The following is an 18,046-nucleotide window of genomic DNA, read 5'->3' as shown; positions in this document are numbered from 1 at the left end:
GTTGCTGTTTGATAGGGCTTTCCTGCGCATGCCTGATGCTGCATTCCTGTGCCCTGTTCTTGCCTCTGGCAGCTGCTGAAAGCTGAGCACACCCACCCAACCTGCACCTGTGTGAGCATGTGGAGCAAGTGAGTCAGATCATCCTTTGCTGCCTGTTCCGGCCCAGCCCCGCCTAACTGCTCAGGCAGCAGACTAGTGTTTACCTTGGACATAGAGGAATGTCCCTTGCAGCGCGGCACCCTTCTTGTTGCAGCTTTTAACTGGAGCATCTGAGTTGGCTGATTCATTTCTAGTTAATAGTTAAGTTGGTTTTTTTTTAAAAAAGTTCTCTTATTACTTATTGTTTAACCAGAAGTCACAGAGGGTCAGAATAAACTATAGCTGTGCTTTGCAGAGCAAGACCTCGTCTATACCTCTATGTTGTTTGTTCAGATCAGCAGTCAGGATATAGGATTCCTGCTCGTTGCCAAATTCATACAGAGCTTTGTCTTTTCAGTCAATTTCAGTAGTAATAATAGTAGTAGTCCTAGGGTTTGAGACACAAACTCTGTGAAAAAATTGGCACTCTTGTTAGATGTCTGTTTAATGTTGAAATTCAATAATTGAGAGTAAGATGACTGAGCAAACAAATAGGAAACATGTTGCAAATGTACAGCTTATAGGGAAGTAGTTTCAGGAAAAAGAAATACTGTGAATAAGTGAAGCTTCCACTACTTGCTTAGATTACAGTTTTAATAAAATTCTTACATATAAACTCATTGGTTACAAATAACCCCACTTGCATAATTATTAAAAAAAACTTATAGTAACAGTTTCTTTGTGTGTTCTATTCCATTTTATCAAAAGACTACAAGCTAATTATTTATGAAAGACTGATCATTCTGGTAACTTCCCAATTTTGCATATGTCAGGTTGAAACTGACAGCTGTCATCCATAAGAGAGATTGGCAATTGTTCATTGGTGTCAACTCAGCCACCTCAGTATAGATAACATCTAGGACACTTGAAATATTTCTTTAAAAAAATTCTTTAAAAAATGCTAAACATTCTGGAAAATTGAAATGACTGTCTTGCTTTTTCTATCCAATAGATGAGGTGCCAAGATATTGGCAGGGGAGTTGTTCCAGCTGTCAAAGGTCATTAATTAAGCAAGTTCAGGTAACTTCTATCAGGTTCAGGTAATATCTACTTATCATTTATGCAGGCTATTTTTTAACTTATTACCTATAACAGTCTTTCCCACCTTGTCATTCTCCAGATGGGCTAGACTATAACATGACTGAGTACCAAAACAATTATAATCCCATATTTCTGGAAAATATTGGGATGGGGAAGACTGGACTTTAAAGAATTAAATGGCTATTTCTTCAACTAATACTTCAGAATGAGATAGAGATAGATTGATAGACAGGTAGACAGTCGGACAGTTGAAATCTGCACAGGATCTGAGCTGTTCCTAGCACTGCACTCTTTTGGATAGAGAGCTCTGATGTTGTTGCTGGGATCAGTTAGATTCACTCTCCTAGTGTAGGAGTCACAGCCCCAAGTGCTCCTACCACCACTGATAGTACCTTGATATTTCTTTCTACATTCTCTCCAGTTCCTTTTTCAGACCCTGGTACTCTAGCTTGTCATATTCCTCCTCCTTCTTGATGTTACTGTCACTTGGCACTGGTACACATATCACTACTCCTGTCTTTTGGTCCTTGACTACTACCACAGCATCTGATTGATTGACTAGTATCTGCCTGTCTTTCTGGATCTGAAAGTTCCACAAAATGTTAGCTTTCTTATTCTCCATACCTTTTGTGGGATTTCCCATCAGGATTTAGGATGGTCTCACCCAGTGGTGGGTTTCAAAAATTTTTACTACCAGTTCTGTCGGTGTGGCTTGGTGGGTGTGGCATGGCTTGGTGGGCGTGGCTTGGTGGGCATGGCAGGGGAAGGATACTGTAAAATCTCCATTCCCTCCCCAATCCAGGGAAAGGATACTGCAAAATCCCCATTTCTTCCTGATCAGCTGGGACTTGGGAGGCAGAGAATAGATGTGGGCAGGGCCAGTCACAATTTTTACTATGGTTCTCTGAATTACTCAAAATTTCTGCTATCGGTTCTCCAGAACTGGTCAGAACCTGCTGAAACCCACTTCTGATCTCACCCATATTCTGTGCAGTTGTTCCTGAATACAATGCCCCCTACTTGGTTGTGCCATTAAGTGTATGCTGTTCCTGCCTGCATCTTACACCCTTCCACTACATGTTGGACTTTCTCTGAGGCCTCTGTGCATAGTAGGCTTCTTGGATCCTGTCTAGTGTGGTAGGCCTCTGCTTGTATAGATTTGGTGCTTAGTGTCTGTTCTTGTGCTGCTATAATGATCCTGTGACTCCCAAAGGCGTGGACAGGATACTGGGCAGACTGAGTGTGGCCACATGTTTATTGGACCCGTGTCCCTCCTGGTTGGTGCTGGCCTCTCGGGAGGTTACACGAGGCTGGCTCCAGGGGATTATAAATGCTTCTTTGAGTGAAGGTGTTTTCCCCGCTGCCTTGAAAGAGACAGTGGTGAGGCCTCTCCTCAAGAAGCCTTCCCTGGACCCAGCAATGTTGGCTAATTATCGTCCAGTCTCCAATCTTCGCTTTGTTGCGAAGGTTGTTGAGAGTGTGGTTGTGCGACAGCTGCCTCAGTACCTGGATGAATCGGCTTATCTAGATCCATTCCAGTCGGGCTTCAGGCCTGGGTACAGCACGGAAATGGCATTGGTCTCATTGGTTGATGATCTCTGGAGGGCTCGGACAGGGGTTGCTCCTCGGTCCTGGTCCTGTTAGACCTCTCAGCGGCTTTTGATACCATCAACCATGGTATCATGCTGCACTGGTTGGAAGGGTTGGGGGTGGGAGGCACCGTGTTGCGGTGGTTCTCCTCCTTTCTCTCCGACCGATCGCAGTCTGTGTTGATGGGGGGGGCAGAGGTCGACCCCGAGGCCCCTTGTACGTGGGGTGCCACAAGGATCGGTCCTCTCGCCCCTTATGTTCAACATTTATGTGAAGCCGCTGGGCGAGATCATCCGTGGTTTTGTGGTGAAGTACCACCAGTACGCTGATGACACTTAGCTGTACATCCACCCCGGATCACCCCAATGATGCCCTTGAAGTGATGTCCCGGTGCCTGGAGGCCGTGCGGATCTGGATGGGGAGAAACAGACTCAGACTCAACCCATCCAAGACCGAGTGACTGTGGTTTCCGATGTCCCGATATAGTCAGTTGGTGCCATTACTGACTATTGGGGGCGAGTTGTTGGCCCCCACGGAGAGGGCTCGCAACTTGGGTGTCCTCCTGGACTCACGGCTGTCTTTAGAAGAGTATTTGACAGCTGTGGCCAGGAGGACTTTTTATCAGATCCGCCTGATTCGTCAGTTGCGTCCCTTTCTGGATTGGGACTCATTACATACGGTCATTCATGCCCTCATCACCTCACGCCTGGACTACTGTAATGCTCTCTACATGGGGCTCCCCTTGAGGAGCACCCGGAAGCTCCAGCTGGTCCAGAATGCAGCCATGCAGGTGGTTATGGGAGCGACGTGGCACTCCCATGTGACTCCCCTCCTGCACGAGCTGCACTGGCTCCCGATGGTCTTCCAGGTGTGCTTCAAGGTTTTGGTCACCACCTTTAGAGCACTCCATGACTTAGGACCAGGATACTTACAAGACCGCCTTCTGCCACCAGTAGCCTCTCACCGACCAGTACGCTCCCATAGAGAGGGGCTCCTCAGGGTGCCGTCAGCCAAACAGTGTCGACTGGCGGCCCCCAGGGGGAGAGCCTTCTCTGTGGGGGTGCCTGCCATCTGGAATGAGCTCCCCCCCGGAGATACGGAGGATCCCAGATTTACGCATCTTCCGCTGTGCTCTCAAAACATTTTTATTCCAGCAGGCTGGACTGGCTTGACTCTCCCTTTTAATTTGCTTTTAGTTTTATACAAATTGGGTGTTTTTAAATTTGTTTTTTGGGCCAAAATTATTTAATATACTTTTAATTTTTTTTAACCTTTGTATGATGTATTTTTATCTTGTGCCTGTTCACCGCCCTGAGTCCTTCGGGAATAGGGCGGTATATAAATTGAGTAAAATAAATAAATAAAATATAATCAGTACCTCAGTGCTGTCTTTTAGTCCAGCTCTTCCCAATCACTGATAGTATTTTGCAATGTTTGCCATCTCAACTATCTGTCAGTGGTACATTCCATGCATTTGACGAAGATTCTTAGTGTCCTGTTGACTTTGTATAGCCCCAGGCATTCACAGAGCCATGTGTCATAGGCTTTCCTGTAGTCAATCTAGGCTGTGCTCATATCTGTTTAGACCTTGGATCTTGGGCAACTGCTCTATCTATGCAACTGGTGTTTTGAGCCTCTGATGCTGTTCCCAATGCCCTTCTGAGCTGTGATCATATACTGGCCCATATAGTCCTGCAATTTGGTGGCTATAATGCCTGATAGGACTTTCCATGTTATGGAGCAACTTATTGGCTGGTAGTTGGATGATGCTGTTCCCTTGTGGGGATCTTTCATGAGCAACATTGTCCTTCCTTGTGTTATCCAGTCTAGGCAGGAACCTGCTGCTAGCAGCTGATTCATCTGCACTGCTAGATTTTCATGCACTATTGTTAGTTTCTTTAGCCAGTAGGTATGAGTCATGTCCAGGCCAGGTGTTGTCCAGCTCTTCCTGTTCTTGACTTGCTGCTGGATGTATGCTGCTGTGATAGTTACTGATTCCTGTTCTGGGAGATTGCTGTGTTCTGATGTTAAGTCCTGATGCCACTTTGCACTGGTGTTCTGCGTCTTCTCTTTCTCCCATATGTTCTTCCAATACTGTTCACTTTCTACTATGGCGGCTCTGTTGTTACTGCTGGGAATATACCTTGGATGGTTCTTTGGAGGACAGGGAATTTATCTTCTTGGCTTCTGCCTCTCTAGTTTATCTCCTTATCCTAGTAACCAGTGCTGTGAACCTTTGTTCAGCAGTTTCAAGAGCTAAAGATGGACTCAGATACTTGTATTTTTTCAGTAGCCAAGTCTTATCCCTAATCATCACACCTTTCTGTAATTCCACCAGTTGATTAACCTTCCTTTGAGTTGCCTTGATCTAATCTCATTTTCCCTGGGGGTGGGGGTTATGTATTGCTGCTCTTCTTGATCATGTAGCCAAGCATATCCCAGATTATAGTGGCTGTAATGTGTACCAGTTCGTTGGTTTGAGTTATCATGGTAGTAGTGACTGTTATGAGGGCTCAACCGGCATCTTCTAGCATACCAGCTGATGCTGCTGAGCCCACTTATCAGATTGTCCTGATTCCTCAACAGCTGACGTGGACCTTCTTAATCTGGGCACTGTCTGAACTGGCATGACTCTTCTACTTCATGTCATTCTCATATTTTTGAGGTAGGCAGGTGAAACATTAGGGAGTCTTTCTCTAAGAACCCCTACTGGTAAGGTGGATACCAGCAAGCTTTGAACCCCGGGCTCCCGCATCAAAGGCAGTGTCCTACCATTAAGCTACATAGCCAGATTATTTGGAGATATGAATAACATATTAATATTTACAGGTTTTCCTGGTTTATCCTCTATAAACTTTATTATTAATATTTTCTCCAGAAGTTGATGTTTCCAGACCTTATGGGGAACTCAGCATAGCACATATTGCAAGAATTTAATCATGATATGACTAAACCATGTTTCACTGGAGCAAGATCAGTTTAAGGTTCATTTGTCAGACCAAAGGGAATATGGCAAAAAGCACACTTTGTCTGGCTATTAGTAACACCTGCATCTCCACAGATAAAAGTCTGTCAAGGAGTAATTCCCAAACTCAGGCCTGGACCTGTAAGAGAGGTCCAGCCAAATCACACACCAATTCTACGCAGAAATACAAACTGCATTGCCTGGAGAATTTTGATTTATTCAGCCTATAATTATCTGCAGATAGCTTGTTACATTTTTCAACACTTTTTCAAGATTAGAAGATGGAAAAGAAAGGTAGAACTCTGTGCCATCTGCTTGAGTAAGTCCAGCTTTTCATGTGGATATAGAGCAGCATAGCATGTGTGATTTAAAAAAAGTGAACACAAGCATCTCAATGCCTTCCCAATGCAGTGCCAGGCCCCCACTACTATGCATTCAAGAAAGATGATCCAGGGCATAATAAAATTTACTCTGATTATATTACTCACTCCTCCTATTTATTTTTTTTAATGTAATGCATCCATGAAGACAATATTTGTTCAGCCCAGAAATCAGAGTGGATTGGATGTAAAGACTATCCTGCCTGCAAAACTTGACCCAAGAATGGCCAGAGGCTAGGTGTACTTTTTCAAAGCTATCTGTTCTGTATGGATTTCTTCAAAAGTGATTTTGTCAATGTTTCCTCCAAAATTATCAGGCTTTGAAAGAGTTGGTGTTGGACTAGCTTTTTTATTGTATCCATTATAAATATCGTTAGAAACAACATCAATCTAACTAGATGCAACATTTTATCTTTTAATTTACATTTCCAAAAATGACTCCAATGCTTATAGTAATGATGTTAAACAGTTTGTCAAGAAAGCCTTGCTGGTACAGTGGTCTAAGCACCCTGTTATTAACACAGCTGCCTGCAATTTACTGCTGGTTCGAATCTCTCCAAGGCTCAAGGTTGACTCAGCCTTCCATCCTTTCTAAGGTAGGTGAAATGAGGACCCAGTTTGTGGGGGCAATAAGCTGACTTTGTATAAATATACAAAAGTATGAAGGCTATTGCTTAACGCATTGTAAGCCTCCCTGAGTCTCCGGAGAAGGGCGGCATATAAATCAAATTATATATATATAAAAAATGATGTTAAATAGTTTACTTATACATTGGAATATCAGTAATAAAATTTGCTTTGATCTTGTACTTACAAAATAATAAAAGTATTGAATTACATGTTAGACTTCAGTCACTGGCACATGTACAGATTTTCAAAAGGGTGCCGGAGAATCACTGCAAGGCAATCTGGAAGACTATTTAAATGTAAATGCCCAGAAACTGAACTCTTTTCAAAGAATTCCTAAGTAAACAGTGCTCAAATCTAATTGTTGCATTTAATACAAGAAAATATCCTCTAGATAGGCCTTGCAAATCTCTCACAATTTAAAAAACATTGGAATAAATCCCAGTGGAAGATACAGAAAAAGACATGTAAGCAGGAAAAAATAATTTCAGAATAAGCACATTTTGCTACTTTGCTGTGCTTCGTTTTGACCCAGATCATGCTTGACCAAAAGACACAGAAGATATTGCCTGGAGTTACAAGGGCAATAATTTTCTGTTAAAGACAAACAAAAAATGTGTTCTGTCATTTAAAAGTAATGCAAAAGCACTATTTTTTTCTCAATTTCCTTACAATGATATCCTAGCCTTCAGCTCTGGGCTTTCTGGTGAGTCCCAAAGTACTACAAACAGGAAATAGTGATTGGGTTCATTTATATACTAACTAAACCATAAATCATGCTTGGCAAACTACAAGGCCTGATTAATACAGCACTCAAAAACCCAAAGCCAGAAACCAATGTGTGAATCAGACTGATCTGTATTCTGTATTCTTAAAAACATCTTAGCAGGAAACACGCCCTGCTGAAATTAGCAGTGCTTGCAATTAATTATCTTATACATTTTGCTCTTCTTCCTTAATAATGATAACAGTAATTTTCCTGGATCTGTCCAGCAGCATCTTGCTTCAATCCAGTTCAACAGCAAGTATAGTTTAATGAAATAATGTATAAATCCTGAAACCATTTAGCCATCAGATTAAGTGATAAAAATCTGCAAAGGGAATTCTATATGCACCAACTCGGGAATCTTCAGGATATAAAACTTTTGAATAAATGAATAAATGAAGGGTTAAAAAGGGTATATATCATGTTCTTTTATCCCTGTTTTCTTAAGATGTTGGACTTGGGGCTCACCATTTCCATTTCCCTACAATGCCCCAATATAGGAAGGCATAGTGAACAAAACGAATGGTACCCTCACCCAGAAATTCTGCTCCTACTGATCAGTATTTATTGCTAGAAGATTTAAATGACTCATAGGATATTTTGTCCCAAACCTTCTCAGAGCTGATGCTAGTCTGGCATATCAAGAGAGAGTTATCACCTTGGACAGTGTCTAGGCCAGTTCTGGTGCTGAGACCTGGGAACAAAATTGAGGCTTTGCAAAAGTAAAACTTTTTGTCACCTCAACCCCTTATTTAGTACAGTGTGGTTGGGTTTTTTTTTTTTTTTTTTACTTTTTCCTGTTTTGATGAGGGGAAGGTTTTTAAGACATCCTCTTTTAGGGCTTACATTAATTTTTCCCAAACCTCTGAATGGCAAAAACAAAAAACACTACTCACCTTCTGCAATATTTTCCAAAGGGAAAATCATTAATAACCTTGGGACTTTCAGCTGCCCACCCTTGTTGGCCTTCTTGCCCCCAAATCCTGATTAAGATCCTTCTGATATCTTCAGAAAGTTAGATCTTGAACTGTATATTACATCCTTGATATTTTTTCTGTCTGCAATTCACCGAACCATAGCTTTTGTTTATGCATTTATTAAACATATTTCCATACTGCTGAGAGTTTTTTGATAGCATATGAACACAAAATAAATACATAAATATTGTGTCCCAGTTACTGTAACTTTTATGTGAACTCATCATTTTAGTTTTTATGTACCGGTATCTTCTACAGTTTATCTTCTCTTTAAAAAGAAAAAGATTTTTTAAAAAAAAACACAAGAAAGATCTTTCTACTTTCAGAATGACAGATGTTTCTTTTTGTCCTTGAGGAAATAGAGGAAATGTGAGATTGCTTTGTAGTTATTCATTTGCTCCTGAGTGACAAGGCTGACTACTAGTCATGTCCTTTTTTATTATTATTCTTTTGTTTGAACAGGAGTTGCACCTGAGTGCAACTGAAAGCACTGGATAATGAAACAAATTTTTTTCTTTTAATTTTAGCAGTAGCATAATTAAAACGGAAACCTATAAACTGTCTCCTCTTCCTCCAATAGATAGATGAATAGATATATTGGGCAACTTTTAAAAATTAGGTCATCGAGAAGATTGGATGATTATACCATATGCAATATAACAGGGAAGGATCTGGATTTTCTGGTAGGGAGTGGAGGAGGTGTTATTTCTTCCACCACAATTCCCCATTAAATTCTGTGAATGAAATTTGCAACTATTTATATAACTTGTGTGAGGTTTTCTGCAAATAGAAATTTTATTAGGGGAGTCTACTGGTAACATATGGGGGAAAATGTTGTACTTAAAGGTTGGGGCCTGTTTGGTGGGGAAATTAGAACCTTTGGTAAGGTAGGCAACTATATAAATTTGATAAATAAATAAGCCAGAAAGTGGACATGAAAGGGGAGGAAAGTATGAAGCAAGACATAAGGAATACTGATAAGCTGCTACCTGGAGGAAAATTCAGCAGGATGTAAAAATACAGAATAACACGCATCTCAAACATCCAGTTTGAGAGGCAGCTGACATAATTCTGGAGATACTTGACCAATATGCCCCTAGCAAGATGTATGGGGTGGTACTGATTGCTCATCGAACTGGCACATTGGACTGGAAACAGGCAGTAACTCTCCAAACTGAAAATTTAGTAGAAACATCCTTGCCTGAACATTCGTAGCTGATTTGATCCTTCAGATTGCAGTCAATAATATAAATTGGATTCAGTATAATTTGGTAGGCTGATGGAAGTCAAAATTGGTGCGATGTGGTTTGGGAATCATAATCCAAGCCCTGTCCTTGTTATATGTCCATCAATGTCATATGCAGAAGCGAGGCTTGGACTGTGATCCTACAACCTTCTTGTCTGTTTGGACTTCCATCTTATGGATGCCACACTCTTGATCAGAGGGAAACAAATACTGCAGGGCAAAATTACATAGCATGAAAACTATACTGAAGCACTATATATAGCACAATAACTACATTTAATTTTCTAGAGATGATAGGTTTGGGCAGATTCAGAGAGGAATGAGCACGTAGTGGATTTGCTGCTTTACTGGCCTTGCTGGGAAGGAAGATCCAGTTATTAGTTTTGATCTAGCAATCTGTGACCTCCATTTTACACTATCCTACTGCCAGCAACAGATGTCTACTTCCAAGCTCTCATCCTCCTGTCTTTTTAGAGACTAGCTCTGCTTTAACACTTTTGCTTAGCACTTATTCAACTGCCAACTGCTAACTTATTTTGACCAGCAAACTCAGCATGCGGGGTAGTGTAGAGTGTTTTGCATGCTGTGTGTGCCATTTGTCTTCAAGGGGCATCCGACAAGGGATCAAAAAAGTGATGATGGCAGTCACGATTTCAAGGTTGTGACAGCCATCTTGACTTTTAATAAAATCCCCTCTGAAGACACCCTTGGCCTTTTTCATTTTGTCAATGGTTTCATCCCTTGTTTACCCATTTTAACATAAAGATAAATATTTGATTGACAAGGAAGAGGAAGTAACATGTTCACATCCCTTATTATTTGCATATAAAATTTATTATCATAGATTATTATGACTGATATGTTGTTTTTAAAGAGAAGATGCTTGAATTAATAGAGGACAGATCCATTCATTTAACTGGCCAGTTCTTGCATAAATATACATAATTTTGTTTTCCTGTAATTTAAAGATTGGCAATCGAATGTACGAATTGACTGCTGCTGCATTTATTGGCAGCAATATGCTGATTCTGTAAAGCTCTTAGGGAGGGCTGTAAAGCACTGTAAAGCAATATATAAGTCTATGTGCTATTACTATCACTGAACATGATGCTGAATATGTCTAAATCTGCCTTTCTGCCCATAGAAGTAACCCACCCATTATGTAACCTCTCTTATGGCCTGTTGGTGCCTTCCCATGCACAAGAGGTAAGAGAATGGGAGTTCAAAGGCACTTGTTTCTCTGTTGAATCTCCCAGACTGTGGATGGCCTCCCTGGGAAGCATGATCACTGCTGAACTGGTAGAAATTCCCCATTTGAGATGCCCCAAAGCTGCTTTTCAAGAGGCAATTGGACTTTCTTTGTTTTTTTCCATGAAGAAGTGACTGCAAGGAATATAAATCTTTCCATACCCCACCAATCAGTCAGAACTGAAGACGTTTCTTGAATATGAAATGAAGCATCTTCAAGGAAAAAATAAAGGAAGTCCAGTTGCCCTTTGAAAAGCTCCATAGAGTGAGAAATAACGGGAAGGCATTTGGGGAATGATGTGGTCAGTGTTATAAAGGATTTCCCACCTGGAATCTGCCTTCATGTAATTTAAAGTCCTCTGGAAAAAGAGATGAGAGGTCTTTACCTCCTATGTGACATTCCTTGAGGCATTGGATATGTATGATCGTATTCCCCTCTCAGCATCCTTTATGAAATCTAAACATAGTCTCTTCCTTCAACACCTCTTCATGGAACACAGTTCCTAGTCCATTGTTCATCCTTGTTGGCTCTCTTTGGATTTGTTCCAGTTTTTCTGAATCTTTCTGGGGTGTGCTACCATGGGCTGGATGCAATATATAAGGTGCAATCACACCAATGCAGACAAATGTAGAAAAATTAGTTCCTGTGACTTGGACTTAGGCCTAATGTAAGCCCTACCCCCCAAATAAGCCCTATTGAAGTGGGTGGGCGCGGCCAGCACAGGAGGCAGCCCTTCCCTTCCCCGGTCACCTCAGGGCTGCTCGGCCCCTTAATCAGGGCCCATGGATCAGCTGAACTGCTCTGGCCGCTGCCTCCAATAAGTGTGGCCACTTTTGCAGCCAATTGCAACCGCAAAAGAAGCTGGAGACCAAGTGATACACCCCACACACCTTCCTTACCTAACGGTGACAGTCACAGCAGGCAATTCCATCCATGGAACAGGCTCCCCCTCCCAAGCCTTCAGCATATCCCAGGACTGCAACGCTGAAGGCTTGGCAGGAAAATTGTGAGGGGGATTTTCCTGCCTGTACTTCTTTTCCTGCCTGTACTCTCGAAGCCTCCCCGCCACTTGGTTTGGGGCAGACAGCTATGCGGCTCACTCAAGTTGCAAAAAAGGCTCCATCCTGAGCCTTCAGCATTGCAATCTTGGGATACCCTCAGTTTCCTAGTGCTATTCCGGGACTTGCACAATGGCGGGTGGGGAGGCCATTGGAGGAGCCCCGCGCAGCCCACACCCGCTTCTACTTTGCCTTTGCCAGGGCAGCAGGCACTAGAAGGGTGCTGTCCTCGGCTGGACCGTTGTCCCGAAGTCTACCGTTACTGTAGGTATGGAGGAAAGGACGATATGCAGGAAAATTCCTCCCTCCCCCCAGATTGTTCTTTCAAAGAGGAGCCCTGCATAGACGCACATCCAAAAACGCTCCCTTCATGGCTTTGGAGCCTCCAGTCTTGCAATCCTGTGCAAGGAAGGCAGAGGTTTGCTCCAAAGCTGTGGCGGCAGAGTGTTGCATAAGGAGACCTCCTCAGCTATGGTAATATTCCTGAATGTTAACTTTTAACACTGTACTGGGTCACATGGATTGGGATGAAATAACGATAAAAAAATTGTGGATAGGTGCTGCAACAGTACCCTTCGGAAGCTGGGGTGAGGTGCATGGGGTGCATTGCTTGGCCTCCTGCTGCTTTTGCGGCTGCAATCAATGGCAAAAGCTTGCTGGAGGCAGCAGCTGGAGAGGCAACCACAAGGCAGCTGTTCTTGGATGGAATTGCCTGCTGTGACCATCACTGTTAGGTAAGGAGGGCGTGAGGCATGTGCGGTGCGTCGCTTGGCCTTCAGCTTCTTTTGCGGCCTCAATCGGCTGCAAAAGTGGCCATGCTTGTTGGAGGTGGCAGCCTGAGCAGCACCCACCAATCAGCTGTTTCGTGAATGGTGGGATGGCCCTTTGGGAAGCTGGCACAAGGGGCCACTCACCCAGCCCCCGTCATACCGGTACATTGGGGGGAAAAATAAGATCCCCCTGAAAAGAAGCCCTAGCTGGTTTTTCAGGGGTCAAAAGAAAATAAGACCCTGTCTTATTTTTGGGGAAACACGGTTATATTAGTAAGGCAGATGTCTGTCATGTTAGACTTGCGCCCTGAAGAACTTTCCATTAATTTATGTTATATGTCATCTCTTTAAAAGTCCACACTTTCTAATATATTATTTTTTTAATACAAGTTTTATTAATTTTTTTCTTTCATCATACATATTTTATGAACAGATACATACATACTTATACATCTTATATATAAATCATAATTATAATGTATTTTAATCTTCCCATTTTTTCCAATATTCATCTCTTTTATATAATACTTTATCAAAAATTAGTCATTTTTCACCATATCTTATTATTTCAACTTCTGCCATGTTGTTCTCTTTCCATAATTCTTTATTATTTTCAATTTTACTTACAAATAAGATCATTTTACACCTTATATTTCTCCTTCCATCCAATCCATCCCAACACACTCAACATACACACACACACACCCTCCCCAAGGTAAAATTAATAAAATTTGGTATCTTGCCATTTCCCAAAGCTAGCTCAAGAGATTGTGCTATTTGTGGTAAAAGACTATCTTTAAGAACCAACCTGATTTTCACTTCTGTTTCTTTAACACTGGTGGTTAGGATGCTGGGCAAATCCTTTGACACACATTGTCTTCTCACAACTCCCCAGCACTCCCTGCTCCCTGGGACCTGAGATCTTCTGGGCGAGATTCACCCAGAGGATAGTGACCTATGTTCACCTTGTCCTCTGTTATTTCTGCGAAGTTAAGATTGATCTTCCTAGTATATTATGTTTCTGAATGTACTATATATGTTTTTGAAGCTGAAGAGCACACTTTGGGACACTATCTGGTTTTGGTTAGCATAACTGCAAGTCTATATATAAAAAAATGAATATATATTTCATATAAGCAATATATATTTTATATAAGCAATATATAAAAAAATGAACATTACTGAAGGGGTCCAGGATGCTTACAATTAATAAAGATTTATTCAAATAGTCTCTGTACTTACAGCATCAGAGATTTACTACCCTCAGTGCACCACACTGGATTACATTGAAGGGGTAATCAATAGATAAGACTCACGAAGAGGTTGCATTCATTACAGTGGTGGGATTCAGCCAGTTCGCACCACTTCGGGAGAACCGGTTGTTATCTTTCTGAGCAGTTTGGAAAACTGGTTGTTGGAAGAAATCATTAGGGCAGAGAACCGGTTGTTAAATTACTTGAATCCCACCACTGATTCATTAGACAACTGTTGTAGCCACTCTCCCCCTTTACCCCTTCGCTTAGGCACCAGCAAAGGAGGGTTACATGATGAAGATTAAGTCTCTAGCAGGTCTTAGGTGCTTGCTAAAACAAAAGAGGAAAATAATTCTCTGTTTGGGATTAGAATTGGAAGTTTGTTATTTCGTAGCTCTTGAGAGTAAATAGGAGGAGGAGCCTATTTTAGTAGGCTGTCCCTGTCAGGGGTTTATTGAAAAAATGCCAAGTCAGTTACAGGGCACTATCACAAACCCCTCATTTCCCAAATTTGGGATCAGCAATAGGGGCATTTGCTATATTTCTTCCGTTTGGACTTCAATAACTGCTCACCTTTAGATTTCTCTAATATATTAAATGTATTGTGCTTTGCTTTCCATAAGAGAGCCCCAATAGTTTTTGGTTATATTAACTGGCTAGGGATTCTGTAAGTTGAAACGCAACACAACTTGGCACCAAGCTGTGCAAAAGGCAGACTGTGAAACTGTTGGTTTCACCCAGCAAGCAAGAGGAGTGATAAGGAAGAATATTTTCCAAATTTTATGAAAAACCTTGATATTGTTTAGTCAAACAGCACATTTTAAATAGCTACATCTTTGTTTTTAAAGATCTTAAAGTAGCTCTAAAGCACATTCCTTGAATGTTTTATTCTTCTTTTAACTGTCAGGAGTTTCCTGAAAAAAAAATAAATCTGAAAAACAGCCATAGCCAGGCTGTCTTTTATTTAAACCACTCAGGAAATATGAAAAGGAAACAGTTCTAAAAGCTGGCATGGAAAAAGCAGGTATTCACGTTGCACATTTCCTTGGATTTCATATCATGATTGTCGAACAGAATAAAGACAACCAAAAACATACATACTGTGATTATTATTATTTTTTATCGTATTGGTCAGGTTATCAGTAGGGGGACCATTGAGGTATCATAACTTCCCCTAAAAAAAAAAAAAAGATACAGATTTGCATAAATGTGCATATGCCAATTGATATATATGTATATATAAAATAAAAAATTTAAAATTATTGCATTAATTTCCAAAGAAATGCAGGACCATTTATCTTAGTTAAGAGGATCTATCTGATTCTGACCATGTGACACCTTCTTCTCCATGTAAACTGTGCTCTCTTAATGGGAACTTTGAACCTGCTCCTGCTCCTTCTATTATGTTCCTTTTCTTGAAACCAGATGAATGGTCAGTTTGTTCTCTGCCAACCACTACATGTGGCCCTCCTAGTTACCAGGAGAAAGCAATTCAGTTTATAGAATCTGCTGTAACCAGTGTGATGTAATAGTTGGATCAAGACTGAAAGACTTGGGTTCAGGTCTGTATTTAATGATGGAAAGTCTCTGTGAGGCTTTGGCTCTTGCATTACCTCTTTGCCCATCTCTCATATTGTTATTATGGAGATGGGGGAAGGAAATACTATGTTTGCACCTTGAGCTTCTGGGGAAACAGGCAGGACGGCAGTGTAATGCATAAATAAATAACATATGAAATAGATCATGATGAAATAGTTTATGAATTTAGTCAGTCCATGTCCTGCTTTTCTATTCAATTGGATACTCAGGATGCTTAGCTGAATGTTCAGAATGTTATTTGTGTGTTTGGCTGTATTTATTTTTGGAAGTTACGTGCAGATGTTTTGGAAAAAGCAGTGCAGGACTTCAGAACAAAGTTCATAACAAGACTAGTCTTTTTAATCTAAGTGTGCAAAATTCTGCTTTCCCTGCTTTCTTCTCCATTCCCCTTATCTTCTTATATTTTGGCTTCTTGGCGCTCACAAAATAATCTTCAAAAACTGCATGCACATAAGATGCCAAAGTCTGACCTGCCAGCTGTTGATGCCACAATGGCTCATAACTCCATGCAAAGAGCTCTCTCCCATCTTACCTGTTAAGGCCATATTATCTTCTAAGTCACAGGTTTGACAAAGACAATCTGGTGCCTTCCTGTCTTTGTCAACCTTGTCCACAGCAGCAACTCTGCCACGCCAGCAACATGGCTCAAATTTTAATCAACATTTTAATCCGCAGTATATCCAGGAAGATGGACGAGCCTATTACTGCTTGCACCTTGAATAAAAATCAGTTTGTTATTGATAACAAGTCTATATGCAACCAAAAAAACAGTGAATGTGACACATTTCTAATTTCATACTGAGCTGAGAATCAGAAACAGTCATTATAATAAGGGCTACCTTTACATGTCAATTTTAGGTTGGAGAAAGTGTGGCTGTCCTACTCAGGCTGAAGTCAAACTTTGGAGTGAATTTTGAGAATGGCGTATCTTGGCATTTCAGCCTGTTCTAAATGGCTTCCTGTCACCAAACGCTATTAGGTATCAGCAGGAAATTACACATTTATGAGTGATTTACTTCTAAACAAACACGGCTACCCAAACAATACGTTATTGAATTGGACTGTGAGCTTTTTAAAGTACTCCAATGAAAGATTGTAACAGCTGCCTCTGCTGATAACTACCGTTTAGGATAAGAATATTGTTGACTGAATTGTTTGCCGATTGTTTCAATAAAATCTAGTTGCATCTTGTAGATGAGGGAGGGGGAAATAAAAGAAAGCCCTATGGAGTTTTATATATTGACCTCTTTAAAACAATATATTTTCCTAGTTGCAGCGTTAGTTCATTGGGTGGGAACTTTATTGGCCACAGTTGTTGTGGAGGTTATATCAAGATTTCCTTTTGAAATGTAGTTTCACCAAGGACGGGGGTGGGAGAAGCAGGCATCAAGGAGCCTGGTGGGTAGACCTTCCCTTCCCCACCAAGTCTAAACTAGTTTGCACAAAGAACAATGCTATTTAAGAGCAGCAGAGAAAGATACAAGATAAAGAATAATCAGAGGTAATTCTGCCCTCAAATTGTAGACTTGGTATTTGAAAGTTTTGAACTTTAAAAATAAGGGCCAGCTGTGGCAGCTAAATGGCTATTGAAGTCTGTTATCAGATGGCACAAGAACCCCTTGTGAATTGCAATAGATATTAGCATGAAGGAATTGTTTGCCCCCAAACAGCCTCAGTAGAGAAAGCTGACTTGAAGAAATATACCGTGTGTTTATCCCCACTCATAAAAGTTCAAACAGCATAATATCTCTCCCCTCCAAACAGTAAAATAATCCATCAGATTGAATTATTATTATTAAAATGCTCTCCTCATAAAAATGTTCATTTGTGGGCAGTTGTGGGCAGTTGTAAACTTTGAAATAAAAATAAATTAAGTTTATTTTTAAAATCTTGAATTTTCCTATATTTTACTGAAATTCTGATCAGCTTCTCCTTATAACAATTATAAAATAGAGATATACAATGTTTATATCTGTAAATTAAATCCAAGTTGTCTTCTGATAATTCTATCATTGTTTACAATTACAAACAATTTAATGAGAACAGTAAAATGTAGTTTTATCAGGTCTGGGCTGCAACAATCCAGGTGAGTGGAGATAAAAGGGCCTTGGTAGTACAGTGGTCTAAAGCACCCTGTTATTAAGAACAGCTGCCTGCAATTACTGCATGTTCGAATCTCCCCAGGCTCAAGGTTGACTCAGCCTTCCATCCTTTCTAAGGTAGGTAAAATGAGGACCCAGTTGTGGGGGCAATAAGCTGACTTTATATAAATATACAAAAGAATGAAGGCTATTGCTTAGCGCATTGTAAGCCGCCCTGAGTCTCCGGAGAAGGGCGGCATATAAAATCAAATTTAAAAAAAAAAAAGGAGATACAATAAAACTAAT

Source organism: Pantherophis guttatus, chromosome 1 (genome assembly GCF_059756535.1).
Source record: "Pantherophis guttatus breed Tessera chromosome 1, ASM5975653v1, whole genome shotgun sequence".
NCBI lineage: Eukaryota > Metazoa > Chordata > Lepidosauria > Squamata > Colubridae > Pantherophis > Pantherophis guttatus.
This window is presented reverse-complemented; position numbering follows the sequence as displayed.